The sequence below is a fragment of the Phalangium opilio genome, unplaced genomic scaffold (genome assembly GCF_054372755.1).
Source record: "Phalangium opilio isolate 3A_F unplaced genomic scaffold, DU_Popi_V2 ptg000329l_1, whole genome shotgun sequence".
Classification (NCBI taxonomy): domain Eukaryota; kingdom Metazoa; phylum Arthropoda; class Arachnida; order Opiliones; family Phalangiidae; genus Phalangium; species Phalangium opilio.
This window is the reverse complement of record NW_028324226.1, coordinates 10,265,644-10,278,721: the sequence shown is the minus strand read 5'-3', so window position 1 is coordinate 10,278,721 and position 13,078 is coordinate 10,265,644. Positions and strand designations below refer to the sequence as shown.

At 38.9% G+C, this 13,078-nt stretch overlaps 4 pseudogenes; all 4 read right to left on the bottom strand.

The window, feature by feature from the left end:
* Positions 1–8,998: 8,998 nt before the first annotated feature.
* Positions 8,999–9,117, bottom strand: LOC149610760 (5S ribosomal RNA; annotated as a pseudogene).
* A 137-nt stretch (positions 9,118–9,254) lies between these two features.
* LOC149610759 (5S ribosomal RNA) lies at positions 9,255–9,373 on the bottom strand (annotated as a pseudogene).
* A 360-nt stretch (positions 9,374–9,733) lies between these two features.
* On the bottom strand, positions 9,734–9,852 carry LOC149610758 (5S ribosomal RNA; annotated as a pseudogene).
* Positions 9,853–9,974: 122 nt separating this feature from the next.
* LOC149610757 (5S ribosomal RNA) lies at positions 9,975–10,077 on the bottom strand (annotated as a pseudogene).
* Positions 10,078–13,078: the final 3,001 nt, after the last annotated feature.

Genomic DNA, 13,078 nt, shown 5'->3' with positions numbered 1-13,078 from the left:
TCTATGGAGGGGTTTGTTTGTTCACGTATTGCTTAATTACTTGACCCTGTTCTTTCGATTAAAAATAATAACATATTTTTAGTGTAGCGGTTATCGCATCCGCCTCACTCCCGGAAGGCCAAAGGTTCGAAACCGCGAAGTTTTTTTTTTTGCTTGGAACATGCAAAGACCTTTATAATTATCCGAACATTTGTGTCAAGGTCACATTATTTACATCCCCGTATCTCTGGTAGAACCAGAGTTACGAGCCTCCAGAATTTAGTCTAATGTATTTCCTATGGAGGGGTTTGTTTGTTTACCATTAGCTTAATTACTCGACTACTGTTTGTCGTAGCCTAATTCTTAGTATGGCTAGATGGGGGACAAATTGGTCTATAACATACTCAAAGGACATCCCCGTATCTCCAGTAGAAACAGAGTTACGAGCCTGCAAAGTTTATTTTCAAAAATCAAAAGTAACCTTCTAACAATAAGTGAGACAAAAAGTAAGTTGACGACGATATTGAGGTAGCCTCAAGTTTAAAGTATCCTTGTATGGGGAGCAAAGAGTACTATAACATATCCAAAGGAGATCCCAGTATCTCTTGTAGAACAAGAGTTATGAGCCTCCAAAGTTTAGTGCAAAAATCATAAGTAACATAATAAAAATATGTGAGACGATACCAAAGTTGACGAAAAGTTTGCTTAATATCTCGGCCCCTGTTTGTCGCAGCTCAATGTTTTTAGTATGGTTAGATGGGGGACAATTTGGACTATAACATATCCTAAGGACATACCCGTATCTCTAGTAAACACAGAGTTATGGGCCTGCAAAGCATAGTCTAATGCATTTCCTTTGGACGGGTTGTTTGTTTACGTTTAGCTTAATTACTCGGCCCCTGTTTGTCCTAGCTCAATGTTTTTAGTATGGTTAGATGGGGGACAAATTGGACTATAACATACTCAAAGGACATCCCCGTATCTACAGTAGAAACAGAGTTACGAGCCTGCAAAGTATAGTCTAATGCATTTTCTATGGAGGGGTTTGTTTGTTCACGTATTGCTTAATTACTTGACCCTGATCTTTCGATTAAAAATAATAACATATTTTTAGTGTAGCGGTTATCGCATCCGCCTCACTCCCGGAAGGCCAAAGGTTCGAAACCGCGAAGTTTTTTTTTTTGCTTGGAACATGCAAAGACCTTTATAATTATCCGAACATTTGTGTCAAGGTCACATTATTTACATCCCCGTATCTCTGGTAGAACCAGAGTTACGAGCCTCCAGAATTTAGTCTAATGTATTTCCTATGGAGGGGTTTGTTTGTTTACGATTAGCTTAATTACTCGACTACTGTTTGTCGTAGCCCTAATTCTTAGTATGGCTAGATGGGGGACAAATTGGTCTATAACATACTCAAAGGACATCCCCGTATCTCCAGTAGAAACAGAGTTACGAGCCTGCAAAGTTTATTTTCAAAAATCAAAAGTAACCTTCTAACAATAAGTGAGACAAAAAGTAAGTTGACGACGATATTGAGGTAGCCTCAAGTTTAAAGTATCCTTGTATGGGGAGCAAAGAGTACTATAACATATCCAAAGGAGATCCCAGTATCTCTTGTAGAACAAGAGTTATGAGCCTCCAAAGTTTAGTGCAAAAATCATAAGTAACATAATAAAAATAAGTGAGACGATACCAAAGTTGACGAAAAGTTTGCTTAATATCTCGGCCCCTGTTTGTCGCAGCTCAATGTTTTTAGTATGGTTAGATGGGGGACAATTTGGACTATAACATATCCTAAGGACATACCCGTATCTCTAGTAAACACAGAGTTATGGGCCTGCAAAGCATAGTCTAATGCATTTCCTTTGGACGGGTTGTTTGTTTACGTTTAGCTTAATTACTCGGCCCCTGTTTGTCCTAGCTCAATGTTTCTAGTATGGTTAGATGGGGGACAAATTGGACTATAACATACTCAAAGGACATCCCCGTATCTACAGTAGAAACTGAGTTACGAGCCTGCAAAGTATAGTCTAATGCATTTTCTATGGAGGGGTTTGTTTGTTCACGTATTGCTTAATTACTTGACCCTGTTCTTTCGATTAAAAATAATAACATATTTTTAGTGTAGCGGTTATCGCATCCGCCTCACTCCCGGAAGGCCAAAGGTTCGAAACCGCGAAGTTTTTTTTTTTGCTTGGAACATGCAAAGACCTTTATAATTATCCGAACATTTGTGTCAAGGTCACATTATTTACATCCCCGTATCTCTGGTAGAACCAGAGTTACGAGCCTCCAGAATTTAGTCTAATGTATTTCCTATGGAGGGGTTTGTTTGTTTACGATTAGCTTAATTACTCGACTACTGTTTGTCGTAGCCCTAATTCTTAGTATGGCTAGATGGGGGACAAATTGGTCTATAACATACTCAAAGGACATCCCCGTATCTCCAGTAGAAACAGAGTTACGAGCCTGCAAAGTTTATTTTCAAAAATCAAAAGTAACCTTCTAACAATAAGTGAGACAAAAAGTAAGTTGACGACGATATTGAGGTAGCCTCAAGTTTAAAGTATCCTTGTATGGGGAGCAAAGAGTACTATAACATATCCAAAGGAGATCCCAGTATCTCTTGTAGAACAAGAGTTATGAGCCTCCAAAGTTTAGTGCAAAAATCATAAGTAACATAATAAAAATAAGTGAGACGATACCAAAGTTGACGAAAAGTTTGCTTAATATCTCGGCCCCTGTTTGTCGCAGCTCAATGTTTTTAGTATGGTTAGATGGGGGACAATTTGGACTATAACATATCCTAAGGACATACCCGTATCTCTAGTAAACACAGAGTTATGGGCCTGCAAAGCATAGTCTAATGCATTTCCTTTGGACGGGTTGTTTGTTTACGTTTACCTTAATTACTCGGCCCCTGTTTGTCCTAGCTCAATGTTTCTAGTATGGTTAGATGGGGGACAAATTGGACTATAACATACTCAAAGGACATCCCCGTATCTACAGTAGAAACAGAGTTACGAGCCTGCAAAGTATAGTCTAATGCATTTTCTATGGAGGGGTTTGTTTGTTCACGTATTGCTTAATTACTTGACCCTGTTCTTTCGATTAAAAATAATAACATATTTTTAGTGTAGCGGTTATCGCATCCGCCTCACTCCCGGAAGGCCAAAGGTTCGAAACCGCGAAGTTTTTTTTTTTTGCTTGGAACATGCAAAGACCTTTATAATTATCCGAACATTTGTGTCAAGGTCACATTATTTACATCCCCGTATCTCTGGTAGAACCAGAGTTACGAGCCTCCAGAATTTAGTCTAATGTATTTCCTATGGAGGGGTTTGTTTGTTTACGATTAGCTTAATTACTCGACTACTGTTTGTCGTAGCCCTAATTCTTAGTATGGCTAGATGGGGGACAAATTGGTCTATAACATACTCAAAGGACATCCCCGTATCTCCAGTAGAAACAGAGTTACGAGCCTGCAAAGTTTATTTTCAAAAATCAAAAGTAACCTTCTAACAATAATTGAGACAAAAAGTAAGTTGACGACGATATTGAGGTAGCCTCAAGTTTAAAGTATCCTTGTATGGGGAGCAAAGAGTACTATAACATATCCAAAGGAGATCCCAGTATCTCTTGTAGAACAAGAGTTATGAGCCTCCAAAGTTTAGTGCAAAAATCATAAGTAACATAATAAAAATAAGTGAGACGATACCAAAGTTGACGAAAAGTTTGCTTAATATCTCGGCCCCTGTTTGTCGTAGCTCAATGTTTTTAGTATGGTTAGATGGGGGACAATTTGGACTATAACATATCCTAAGGACATACCCGTATCTCTAGTAAACACAGAGTTATGGGCCTGCAAAGCATAGTCTAATGCATTTCCTTTGGACGGGTTGTTTGTTTACGTTTAGCTTAATTACTCGGCCCCTGTTTGTCCTAGCTCAATGTTTTTAGTATGGTTAGATGGGGGACAAATTGGACTATAACATACTCAAAGGACATCCCCGTATCTACAGTAGAAACAGAGTTACGAGCCTGCAAAGTATAGTCTAATGCATTTTCTATGGAGGGGTTTGTTTGTTCACGTAATGCTTAATTACTTGACCCTGTTCTTTCGATTAAAAATAATAACATATTTTTAGTGTAGCGGTTATCGCATCCGCCTCACTCCCGGAAGGCCAAAGGTTCGAAACCGCGAAGTTTTTTTTTTTGCTTGGAACATGCAAAGACCTTTATAATTATCCGAACATTTGTGTCAAGGTCACATTATTTACATCCCCGTATCTCTGGTAGAACCAGAGTTACGAGCCTCCAGAATTTAGTCTAATGTATTTCCTATGGAGGGGTTTGTTTGTTTACGATTAGCTTAATTACTCGACTACTGTTTGTCGTAGCCCTAATTCTTAGTATGGCTAGATGGGGGACAAATTGGTCTATAACATACTCAAAGGACATCCCCGTATCTCCAGTAGAAACAGAGTTACGAGCCTGCAAAGTATATTTTCAAAAATCAAAAGTAACCTTCTAACAATAAGTGAGACAAAAAGTAAGTTGACGACGATATTGAGGTAGCCTCAAGTTTAAAGTATCCTTGTATGGGGAGCAAAGAGTACTATAACATATCCAAAGGAGATCCCAGTATCTCTTGTAGAACAAGAGTTATGAGCCTCCAAAGTTTAGTGCAAAAATCATAAGTAACATAATAAAAATAAGTGAGACGATACCAAAGTTGACGAAAAGTTTGCTTAATATCTCGGCCCCTGTTTGTCGTAGCTCAATGTTTTTAGTATGGTTAGATGGGGGACAATTTGGACTATAACATATCCTAAGGACATACCCGTATCTCTAGTAAACACAGAGTTATGGGCCTGCAAAGCATAGTCTAATGCATTTCCTTTGGACGGGTTGTTTGTTTACGTTTAGCTTAATTACTCGGCCCCTGTTTGTCCTAGCTCAATGTTTTTAGTATGGTTAGATGGGGGACAAATTGGACTATAACATACTCAAAGGACATCCCCGTATCTACAGTAGAAACAGAGTTACGAGCCTGCAAAGTATAGTCTAATGCATTTTCTATGGAGGGGTTTGTTTGTTCACGTATTGCTTAATTACTTGACCCTGTTCTTTCGATTAAAAATAATAACATATCTTTAGTGAAGCGGTTATCGCATCCGCCTCACTCCCGGAAGGCCACAGGTTCGAAACCGCGAAGTTTTTTTTTTGCTTGGAACATGCAAAGACCTTTATAATTATCCGAACATTTGTGTCAAGGTCACATTATTTACATCCCCGTATCTCTGGTAGAACCAGAGTTACGAGCCTCCAGAATTTAGTCTAATGTATTTCCTATGGAGGGGTTTGTTTGTTTACGATTAGCTTAATTACTCGACTACTGTTTGTCGTAGCCCTAATTCTTAGTATGGCTAGATGGGGGACAAATTGGTCTATAACATACTCAAAGGACATCCCCGTATCTCCAGTAGAAACAGAGTTACGAGCCTGCAAAGTATAGTCTAATGCATTTTCTATGGAGGGGTTTGTTTGTTCACGTATTGCTTAATTACTTGACCCTGTTCCTTCGATTAAAAATTATAACATATCTTTAGTGTAGCGGTTATCGCATCCGCCTCACTCCCGGAAGGCCACAGGTTCGAAACCGCGAAGTTTTTTTTTTGCTTGGAACATGCAAAGACCTTTATAATTATCCGAACATTTGTGTCAAGGTCACATTATTTACATCCCCGTATCTCTGGTAGAACCAGAGTTACGAGCCTCCAGAATTTAGTCTAATGTATTTCCTATGGAGGGGTTTGTTTGTTTACGATTAGCTTAATTACTCGACTACTGTTTGTCGTAGCCCTAATTCTTAGTATGGCTAGATGGGGGACAAATTGGTCTATAACATACTCAAAGGACATCCCCGTATCTCCAGTAGAAACAGAGTTACGAGCCTGCAAAGTTTATTTTCAAAAATCAAAAGTAACCTTCTAACAATAAGTGAGACAAAAAATAAGTTGACGACGATATTCAGGTAGCCTCAAGTTTAAAGTATCCTTGTATGGGGAGCAAAGAGTACTATAACATATCCAAAGGAGATCCCAGTATCTCTTGTAGAACAAGAGTTATGAGCTTCCAAAGTTTAGTGCAAAAATCATAAGTAACATAATAAAAATAAGTGAGACGATACCAAAGTTGACGAACATTTTGCTTAATATCTCGGCCCCTGTTTGTCGTAGCTCAATGTTTTTAGTATGACTAGATGGGGGACAAATTGGACTATAACATATCCTAGGGACATCCCCGTATCTCTAGTAGACACAGAGTTATGGGCCTGCAAAGTATAGTCTAATGCATTTCCTATGGAGGGGTTGTTTGTTTACGTTTAGCTTAATTACTCGGCCCCTGTTTGTCGTAGCCCAAAGTTTTTAGTATGGTTAGATGGGGGACAAATTGGACTATAACATATCCTAAGGACATCCCGATATCTCTAGTAGACACAGAGTTATGGGCCTGCAAAATATAGTCTAATGCATTTTCTATGGAGGGGTTTGTTTGTTAACGTATTGCTTAATTACTTGACCCTGTTCTTTCGATTAAAAATAATAACATATCTTTAGTGTAGCGGTTATCGCATCCGCCTCACTCCCGGAAGGCCACAGGTTCGAAACCGCGAAGTTTTGTTTTTTTGCTTGGAACATGCAAAGACCTTTATAATTATCCGAACATTTGTGTCAAGGTCACATTATTTACATCCCCGTATCTCTGGTAGAACCAGAGTTACGAGCCTCCAGAATTTAGTCTAATATATTTCCTATGGATGGGTTTGTTTGTTTACGATTGGCTTAATTACTCGACTACTGTTTGTCGTAGCCCTAATTCTTAGTATGGCTAGATGGGGGACAAATTGGACTAAAACATACTCAAAGGACATCCCCGTATCTCTAGTAGAAACAGAGTTACGAGCCTGCAAAGTATAGTCTAATGCATTTCCTATGGAGGGGTTGTTTGCTTACGTTTAGCTTAATTACTCGGCCCCTGTTTGTCGTAGCCCAAAGTTTTTAGTATGGTTAGATGGGGGACAAATTGGACTATAACATATCCTAAGGACATCCCCGTATCTCTAGTAGACACAGAGTAATGGGCCTGCAAAGTATAGTCTAATGCATTTCCTATGGACGGCATGTTTGTTTACGTTTAGCTTAATTACTCGGCCCCTGTTTGTCGTAGCTCAATGTTTTTAGTATGGTTAAATGGGGGACAAATTGGACTATAACATACTCAAAGGACATCCCCGCATCTCCAGTAGAAACAGAGTTACGAGCCTGTAAAGTATAGTCTAATGCATTTTCTATGGAGGGGTTTGTTTGTTCACGTATTGCTTAATTACTTGACCCTGTTCCTTCGATTAAAAATAATAACATATCTTTAGTGTAGCGGTTATCGCATCCGCCTCACTCCCGGAAGGCCACAGGTTCGAAGCCGCGAAGTTTTTTTTTTGTTTGGAACATGCAAAGACCTTTATAATTATCCGAACATTTGTGTCAAGGTCACATTATTTACATCCCCGTATCTCTGGTAGAACCAGAGTTACGAGCCTCCAGAATTTAGTCTAATATATTTCCTATGGAGGGGTTTGTTTGTTTACGATTAGCTTAATTACTCGACTACTGTTTGTCGTAGCCCTAATTCTTAGTATGGCTAGATGGGGGACAAATTGGTCTATAACATACTCAAAGGACATCCCCGTATCTCCAGTAGAAACAGAGTTACGAGCCTGCAAAGTTTATTTTCAAAAATCAAAAGTAACCTACTAACAATAAGTGAGAAAAAAAATAAGTTGACGACGATATTGAGGTAGCCTCAAGTTTAAAGTATCCTTGTATGGGGAGCAAAGAGTACTATAACATATCCAAAGGAGATCCCAGTATCTCTTGTAGAACAAGAGTTATGAGCCTCCAAAGTTTAGTGCAAAAATCATAAGTAACATAATAAAATAAGTGAGACGATACCAAAGTTGACGAACATTTTGCTTAATATCTCGGCCCCTGTTTGTCGTAGCTCAATGTTTTTAGTATGGTTAGATGGGGGACAATTTGGACTTTATCATATCCTAAGGACATCCCCGTATCTCTAGTAGACACAGAGTTATGGGCCTGCAAAGTATAGTCTTATGCATTTCCTATGGACGGGTTGTTTGTTTACGTTTAGCTTAATTACTCGGCCCCTGTTTGTCGTAGCTCAATGTTTTTAGTATGGTTGGATGGGGGACAAATTGGACTATAACATACTCAAAGGACATCCCCGTATCTCCAGTAGAAACAGAGTTACGAGCCTGCAAAGCATAGTCTAATGCATTTTCTATGGAGGGGTTTGTTTGTTCATGTATTGCTTAATTACTTGACCCTGTTCCTTCGATTAAAAATAATAACATATCTTTAGTGTAGCGGTTATCGCATCCGCCTCACTCCCGGAAGGCCACAGGTTCGAAACCGCGAAGTTTTTTTTATAATTATCCGAACATTTGTGTCAAGGTCACATTATTTACATCCCCGTATCTCTGGTAGAACCAGAGTTACGAGCCTGCAAATTATAGTCTAACTCATTTCCTATGGAGGGGGTTTGTTTCTTTACGTTTTGCTTAAGTACTCGGCCCCTGTTTGTCGTAACCCAAATATTTTAGTATGGTTAGATGAAGGACAAGTTGGACAATACCATACTCAAAGGACATCCCCGTATCTCCAGTAGAAACAGAGTTACGAGCCTGCAAAGTATAGTCTAATGCATTTCCTATGGAGGGGTTTGTTTGTTCACGTATTGCTTAACTTCGGTGATCGGACGTGAACCGGTGTATTCAGCGTGATATGGCCGTTGCCGAGAGTGCTAGTTAATAATTCGAATTTAAATTAAGTGAGACAAATTAACCTTCATCATTTTAAAACAATAACAAAAAGAAAACATGTTTGCTTTTTTCATATCTATTAAAATTTAAAAGAGGAAAAAAAAGTGAAAAAGTCAACGGAACGCAGTGTTCCTAAGTGGTCTCCCTCCCAAGTAGTGACTGCGCTCGACGCTGCTTAACTTCGGTTATCGGACGAGAACCGGTGTATTCAGCGTGATATGGCCGTTGCCGAGAGTGCTAGTTAATAATTCGAATTTAAATTAAGTGAGACAAATTAACCTTCATCATTTTAAAACTATAACAAAAAGAAAACATGTTTGCTTTTTTCATATCTATTAAAATTTAAAAGAGGAAAAAAAAGTGAAAAAGCCAACGGCACGCAGTGTTCCTAAGTGGTCTCTCTCCCAAGTAGTGACTGCGCTCGACGCTGCTTAACTTCGGTTATCGGACGGGAATCGGTATATTCAGCGTGATATGGCCGTTGCCGAGAGTGCTAGTTAATAATTTGATTTAATTGACTTTCATCTTTATAAAACAATAACAAAAAGAAGATATGTTTGCTTTTTTCATATCTGGTGGAATTTGAAAGAGGAAACAAAAGTGAAAAAGCAAACGGCACGCAGTATTCCCAAGTACTGACTGCGCTCGACGCTGCTAACGTCGGCGATCGGACGAGAACCGGTGTTCTCAGCGTGATATGGCCGTTGCCGAGAGTGCTAGATAATAATTCGAATTTAAATTAAGTGAGACAAATTAACCTTCATATTTTTCAAACAATAACAAAAAGAAAATATGTTTGCTTTTTTCATATCTATTGGAATTTAAAAGAGGAAAAAAAAGTGAAAAAGCCAACGGCACGCAGTGTTCCTAAGTGGTCGCCCTCCCAAGTACTGACTGCGCTCGACGCTGCTTAACTTCGGTTATCGGACGAGAACCGGTGTATTCAGCGTGATATGGCCGTTGCCGAGAGTGCTAGTTAATAATTTGAAATTAATTAACCTTCATCTTTAAAAAACAATAACAAAAAGAAGATATGTTTGCTTTTTTCATATCTGGTGGAATTTAAAAGAGGAAACAAAAGTGAAAAAACAAACGGCACGCAGTATTCCCAAGTACTGTATGCGCTCGACGCTGCTTAACTTCGGTGATCGGACGTGAACCGGTGTTTTCAGCGTGATATGGCCGTTACCGAGAGTGCTAGTTAATAATTCGAATTTAAATTAAATGAGACAAATTAACCTTCATCATTTTAAAACAATAACAAAAAGAAAACATGTTTGCTTTTTTCATATCTATTAAAATTTAAAAGAGGAAAAAAAAGTGAAAAAGCCAACGGCACGCAGTGTTCCTAAGTGGTCTCCCTCCCAAAAAGTTTTACCTCAATACCTGACGAAAATTTAATTTTTGGGCTTCAGTGGCGCAATGGTCAGCGCGTTCAGCTGTTAACCGAAATAAGCTAATCGTAAACAAACAAACCCCTCCATAGGAAAAACATTAGACTAAATTCTGGAGGCTCGTAACTCTGGTTCAACCAGAGATACGGGGATGTAAATAATGTGACCTTGACACAAATGTTCGGATAATTATAAAGGTCTTTGCATGTTCCAAGCAAAAAAAAACCTCGCGGTTTCGAACCTGTGGCCTTCCGGGAGTGAGGCGGATGCGATAACCGCTACACTAAAGATATGTTATTATTTTTAATCGAAAGAACAGGGTCACGTAATTAAGCAATACGTGAACAAACAAACCCTTCCATAGAAAATGCATTAGACTATATTTTGCAGGCTCGTAAATCTGTTTCTACTGTAGATACGGGGATGTCCTTTGAGTATGTTATAGTCCAATTTGTCCCCCATCTAACCATACTAAAAACATTGAGCTACGAAAAACAGGGGCCGAGTAATTAAGCTAAACGTAAACAAACAACCAGTCCAAAGGAAATGCATTAGACTATGCTTTGCAGGCCCATAACTCTGTGTTTACTAGAGATACGGGGATGTCCTTAGGATATGTTATAGTCCAAATTGTCACCCATCTAACCATACTAAAAACATTGAGCTACGACAAACAGGGGCCGAGATATTAAGCAAAATGTTCGTCAACTTTGGTATCGTCTCACTTATTTTTATTATGTTACTTATGATTTTTGCACTAAACTTTGGAGGCTCATAACTCTTGTTCTACAAGAGATACTGGGATCTCCTTTGGATATGTTATAGTACTCTTTGCTCCCCATACAAGGATACTTTAAACTTGAGGCTACCTCAATATCGTCGTCAACTTACTTTTTGTCTCACTTATTGTTAGAAGGTTACTTTTGATTTTTGAAAATAAACTTTGCAGGCTCGTAACTCTGTTTCTACTGGAGTACGGGGATGTCCTTTGAGTATGTTATAGACCAATTTGTCCCCCATCTAGCCATACTAAGAATTAGGGCTACGACAAACAGTAGTCGAGTAATTAAGCTAATCGTAAACAAACAAACCCCTCCATAGGAAATACATTAGACTAAATTCTGGAGGCTCGTAACTCTGGTTCTACCAGAGATACGGGGATGTAAATAATGTGACCTTGACACAAATGTTCGGATAATTATAAAGGTCTTTGCATGTTCCAAGCAAAAAAAAAACTTCGCGGTTTCGAACCTGTGGCCTTCCGGGAGTGAGGCGGATGCGATAACCGCTACACTAAAGATATGTTATTATTTTTAATCGAAAGAACAGGGTCAAGTAATTAAGCAATACGTGAACAAACAAACCCCTCCATAGAAAATGCATTAGACTATACTTTGCAGGCTCGTAACTCTGTTTCTACTGTAGATACGGGGATGTCCTTTGAGTATGTTATAGTCCAATTTGTCCCCCATCTAACCATACTAAAAACATTGAGCTAGGACAAACAGGGGCCGAGTATTTAAGCTAAACGTAAACAAACAACCCGTCCATAGGAAATGCATTAGACTATATTTTGCAGGCCCATAACTCTGTGTCTACTCGAGATAAGGGGATGTCTTTAGGATATGTTATAGTCCAAATTGTCCCCCATCTAACCATACTAAAGACATTAAGCTACGACAAACAGGGGCCGAGATATTAAGCAAAATGTTCGTCAATTTTGGTATCGTCTCACTTATTTTTATTATGTTACTTATGATTTTTGCACTAAACTTTGGAGGCTCATAACTCTTGTTCTACAAGAGATACTGGGATCTCCTTTGGATATGTTATAGTACTCTTTGCTCCCCATACAAGGATACTTTAAACTTGAGGCTACCTCAATATCGTCGTCAACTTACTTTTTGTCTCACTTATTGTTAGAAGGTTAGTTTTGATTTTTGAAAATAAACTTTGCAGGCTCGTAACTCTGTTTCTACTGGAGATACGGGGATGTCCTTTGAGTATGTTATAGACCAATTTGTCCCCCATCTAGCCATACTAAGAATTAGGGCTACGACAAACAGCAGTCGAGTAATTAAGCTAATCGTAAACAAACAAACCCCTCCATAGGAAATACATTAGACTAAATTCTGGAGGCTCGTAACTCTGGTTCTACCAGAGATACGGGGATGTAAATAATGTGACCTTGACACAAATGTTCGGATAATTATAAAGGTCTTTGTATGTTCCAAGCAAAAAAAAAACCTCGCGGTTTCGAACCTGTGGCCTTCCGGGAGTGAGGCGGATGCGATAACCGCTACACTAAAGATATGTTATTATTTTTAATCGAAAGAACAGGGTCAAGTAATTAAGCAATACGTGAACAAACAAACCCCTCCATAGAAAATGCATTAGACTATATTTTGCAGGCTCGTAAATCTGTTTCTACTGTAGATACGGGGATGTCCTTTGAGTATGTTATAGTCCAATTTGTCCCCCATCTAACCATACTAAAAACATTGAGCTACGACAAACAGTAGTCGAGTAATTAAGCTTATCGTAAACAAACAAACCCCTCCATAGGAAATTCATTAGACTAAATTCTGGAGGCTCGTAACTCTGGTTCTACCAGAGATTCGGGGATGTAAATAATGTGACCTTGACACAAATGTTCGGATAATTATAAAGGTCTTTGTACGTTCCAAGCAAAAAAAAAACCTCGCGGTTTCGAACCTGTGGCCTTCCGGGAGTGAGGCGGATGCGATAACCGCTACACTAAAGATATGTTATTATTTTTAATCGAAAGAACAGGGTC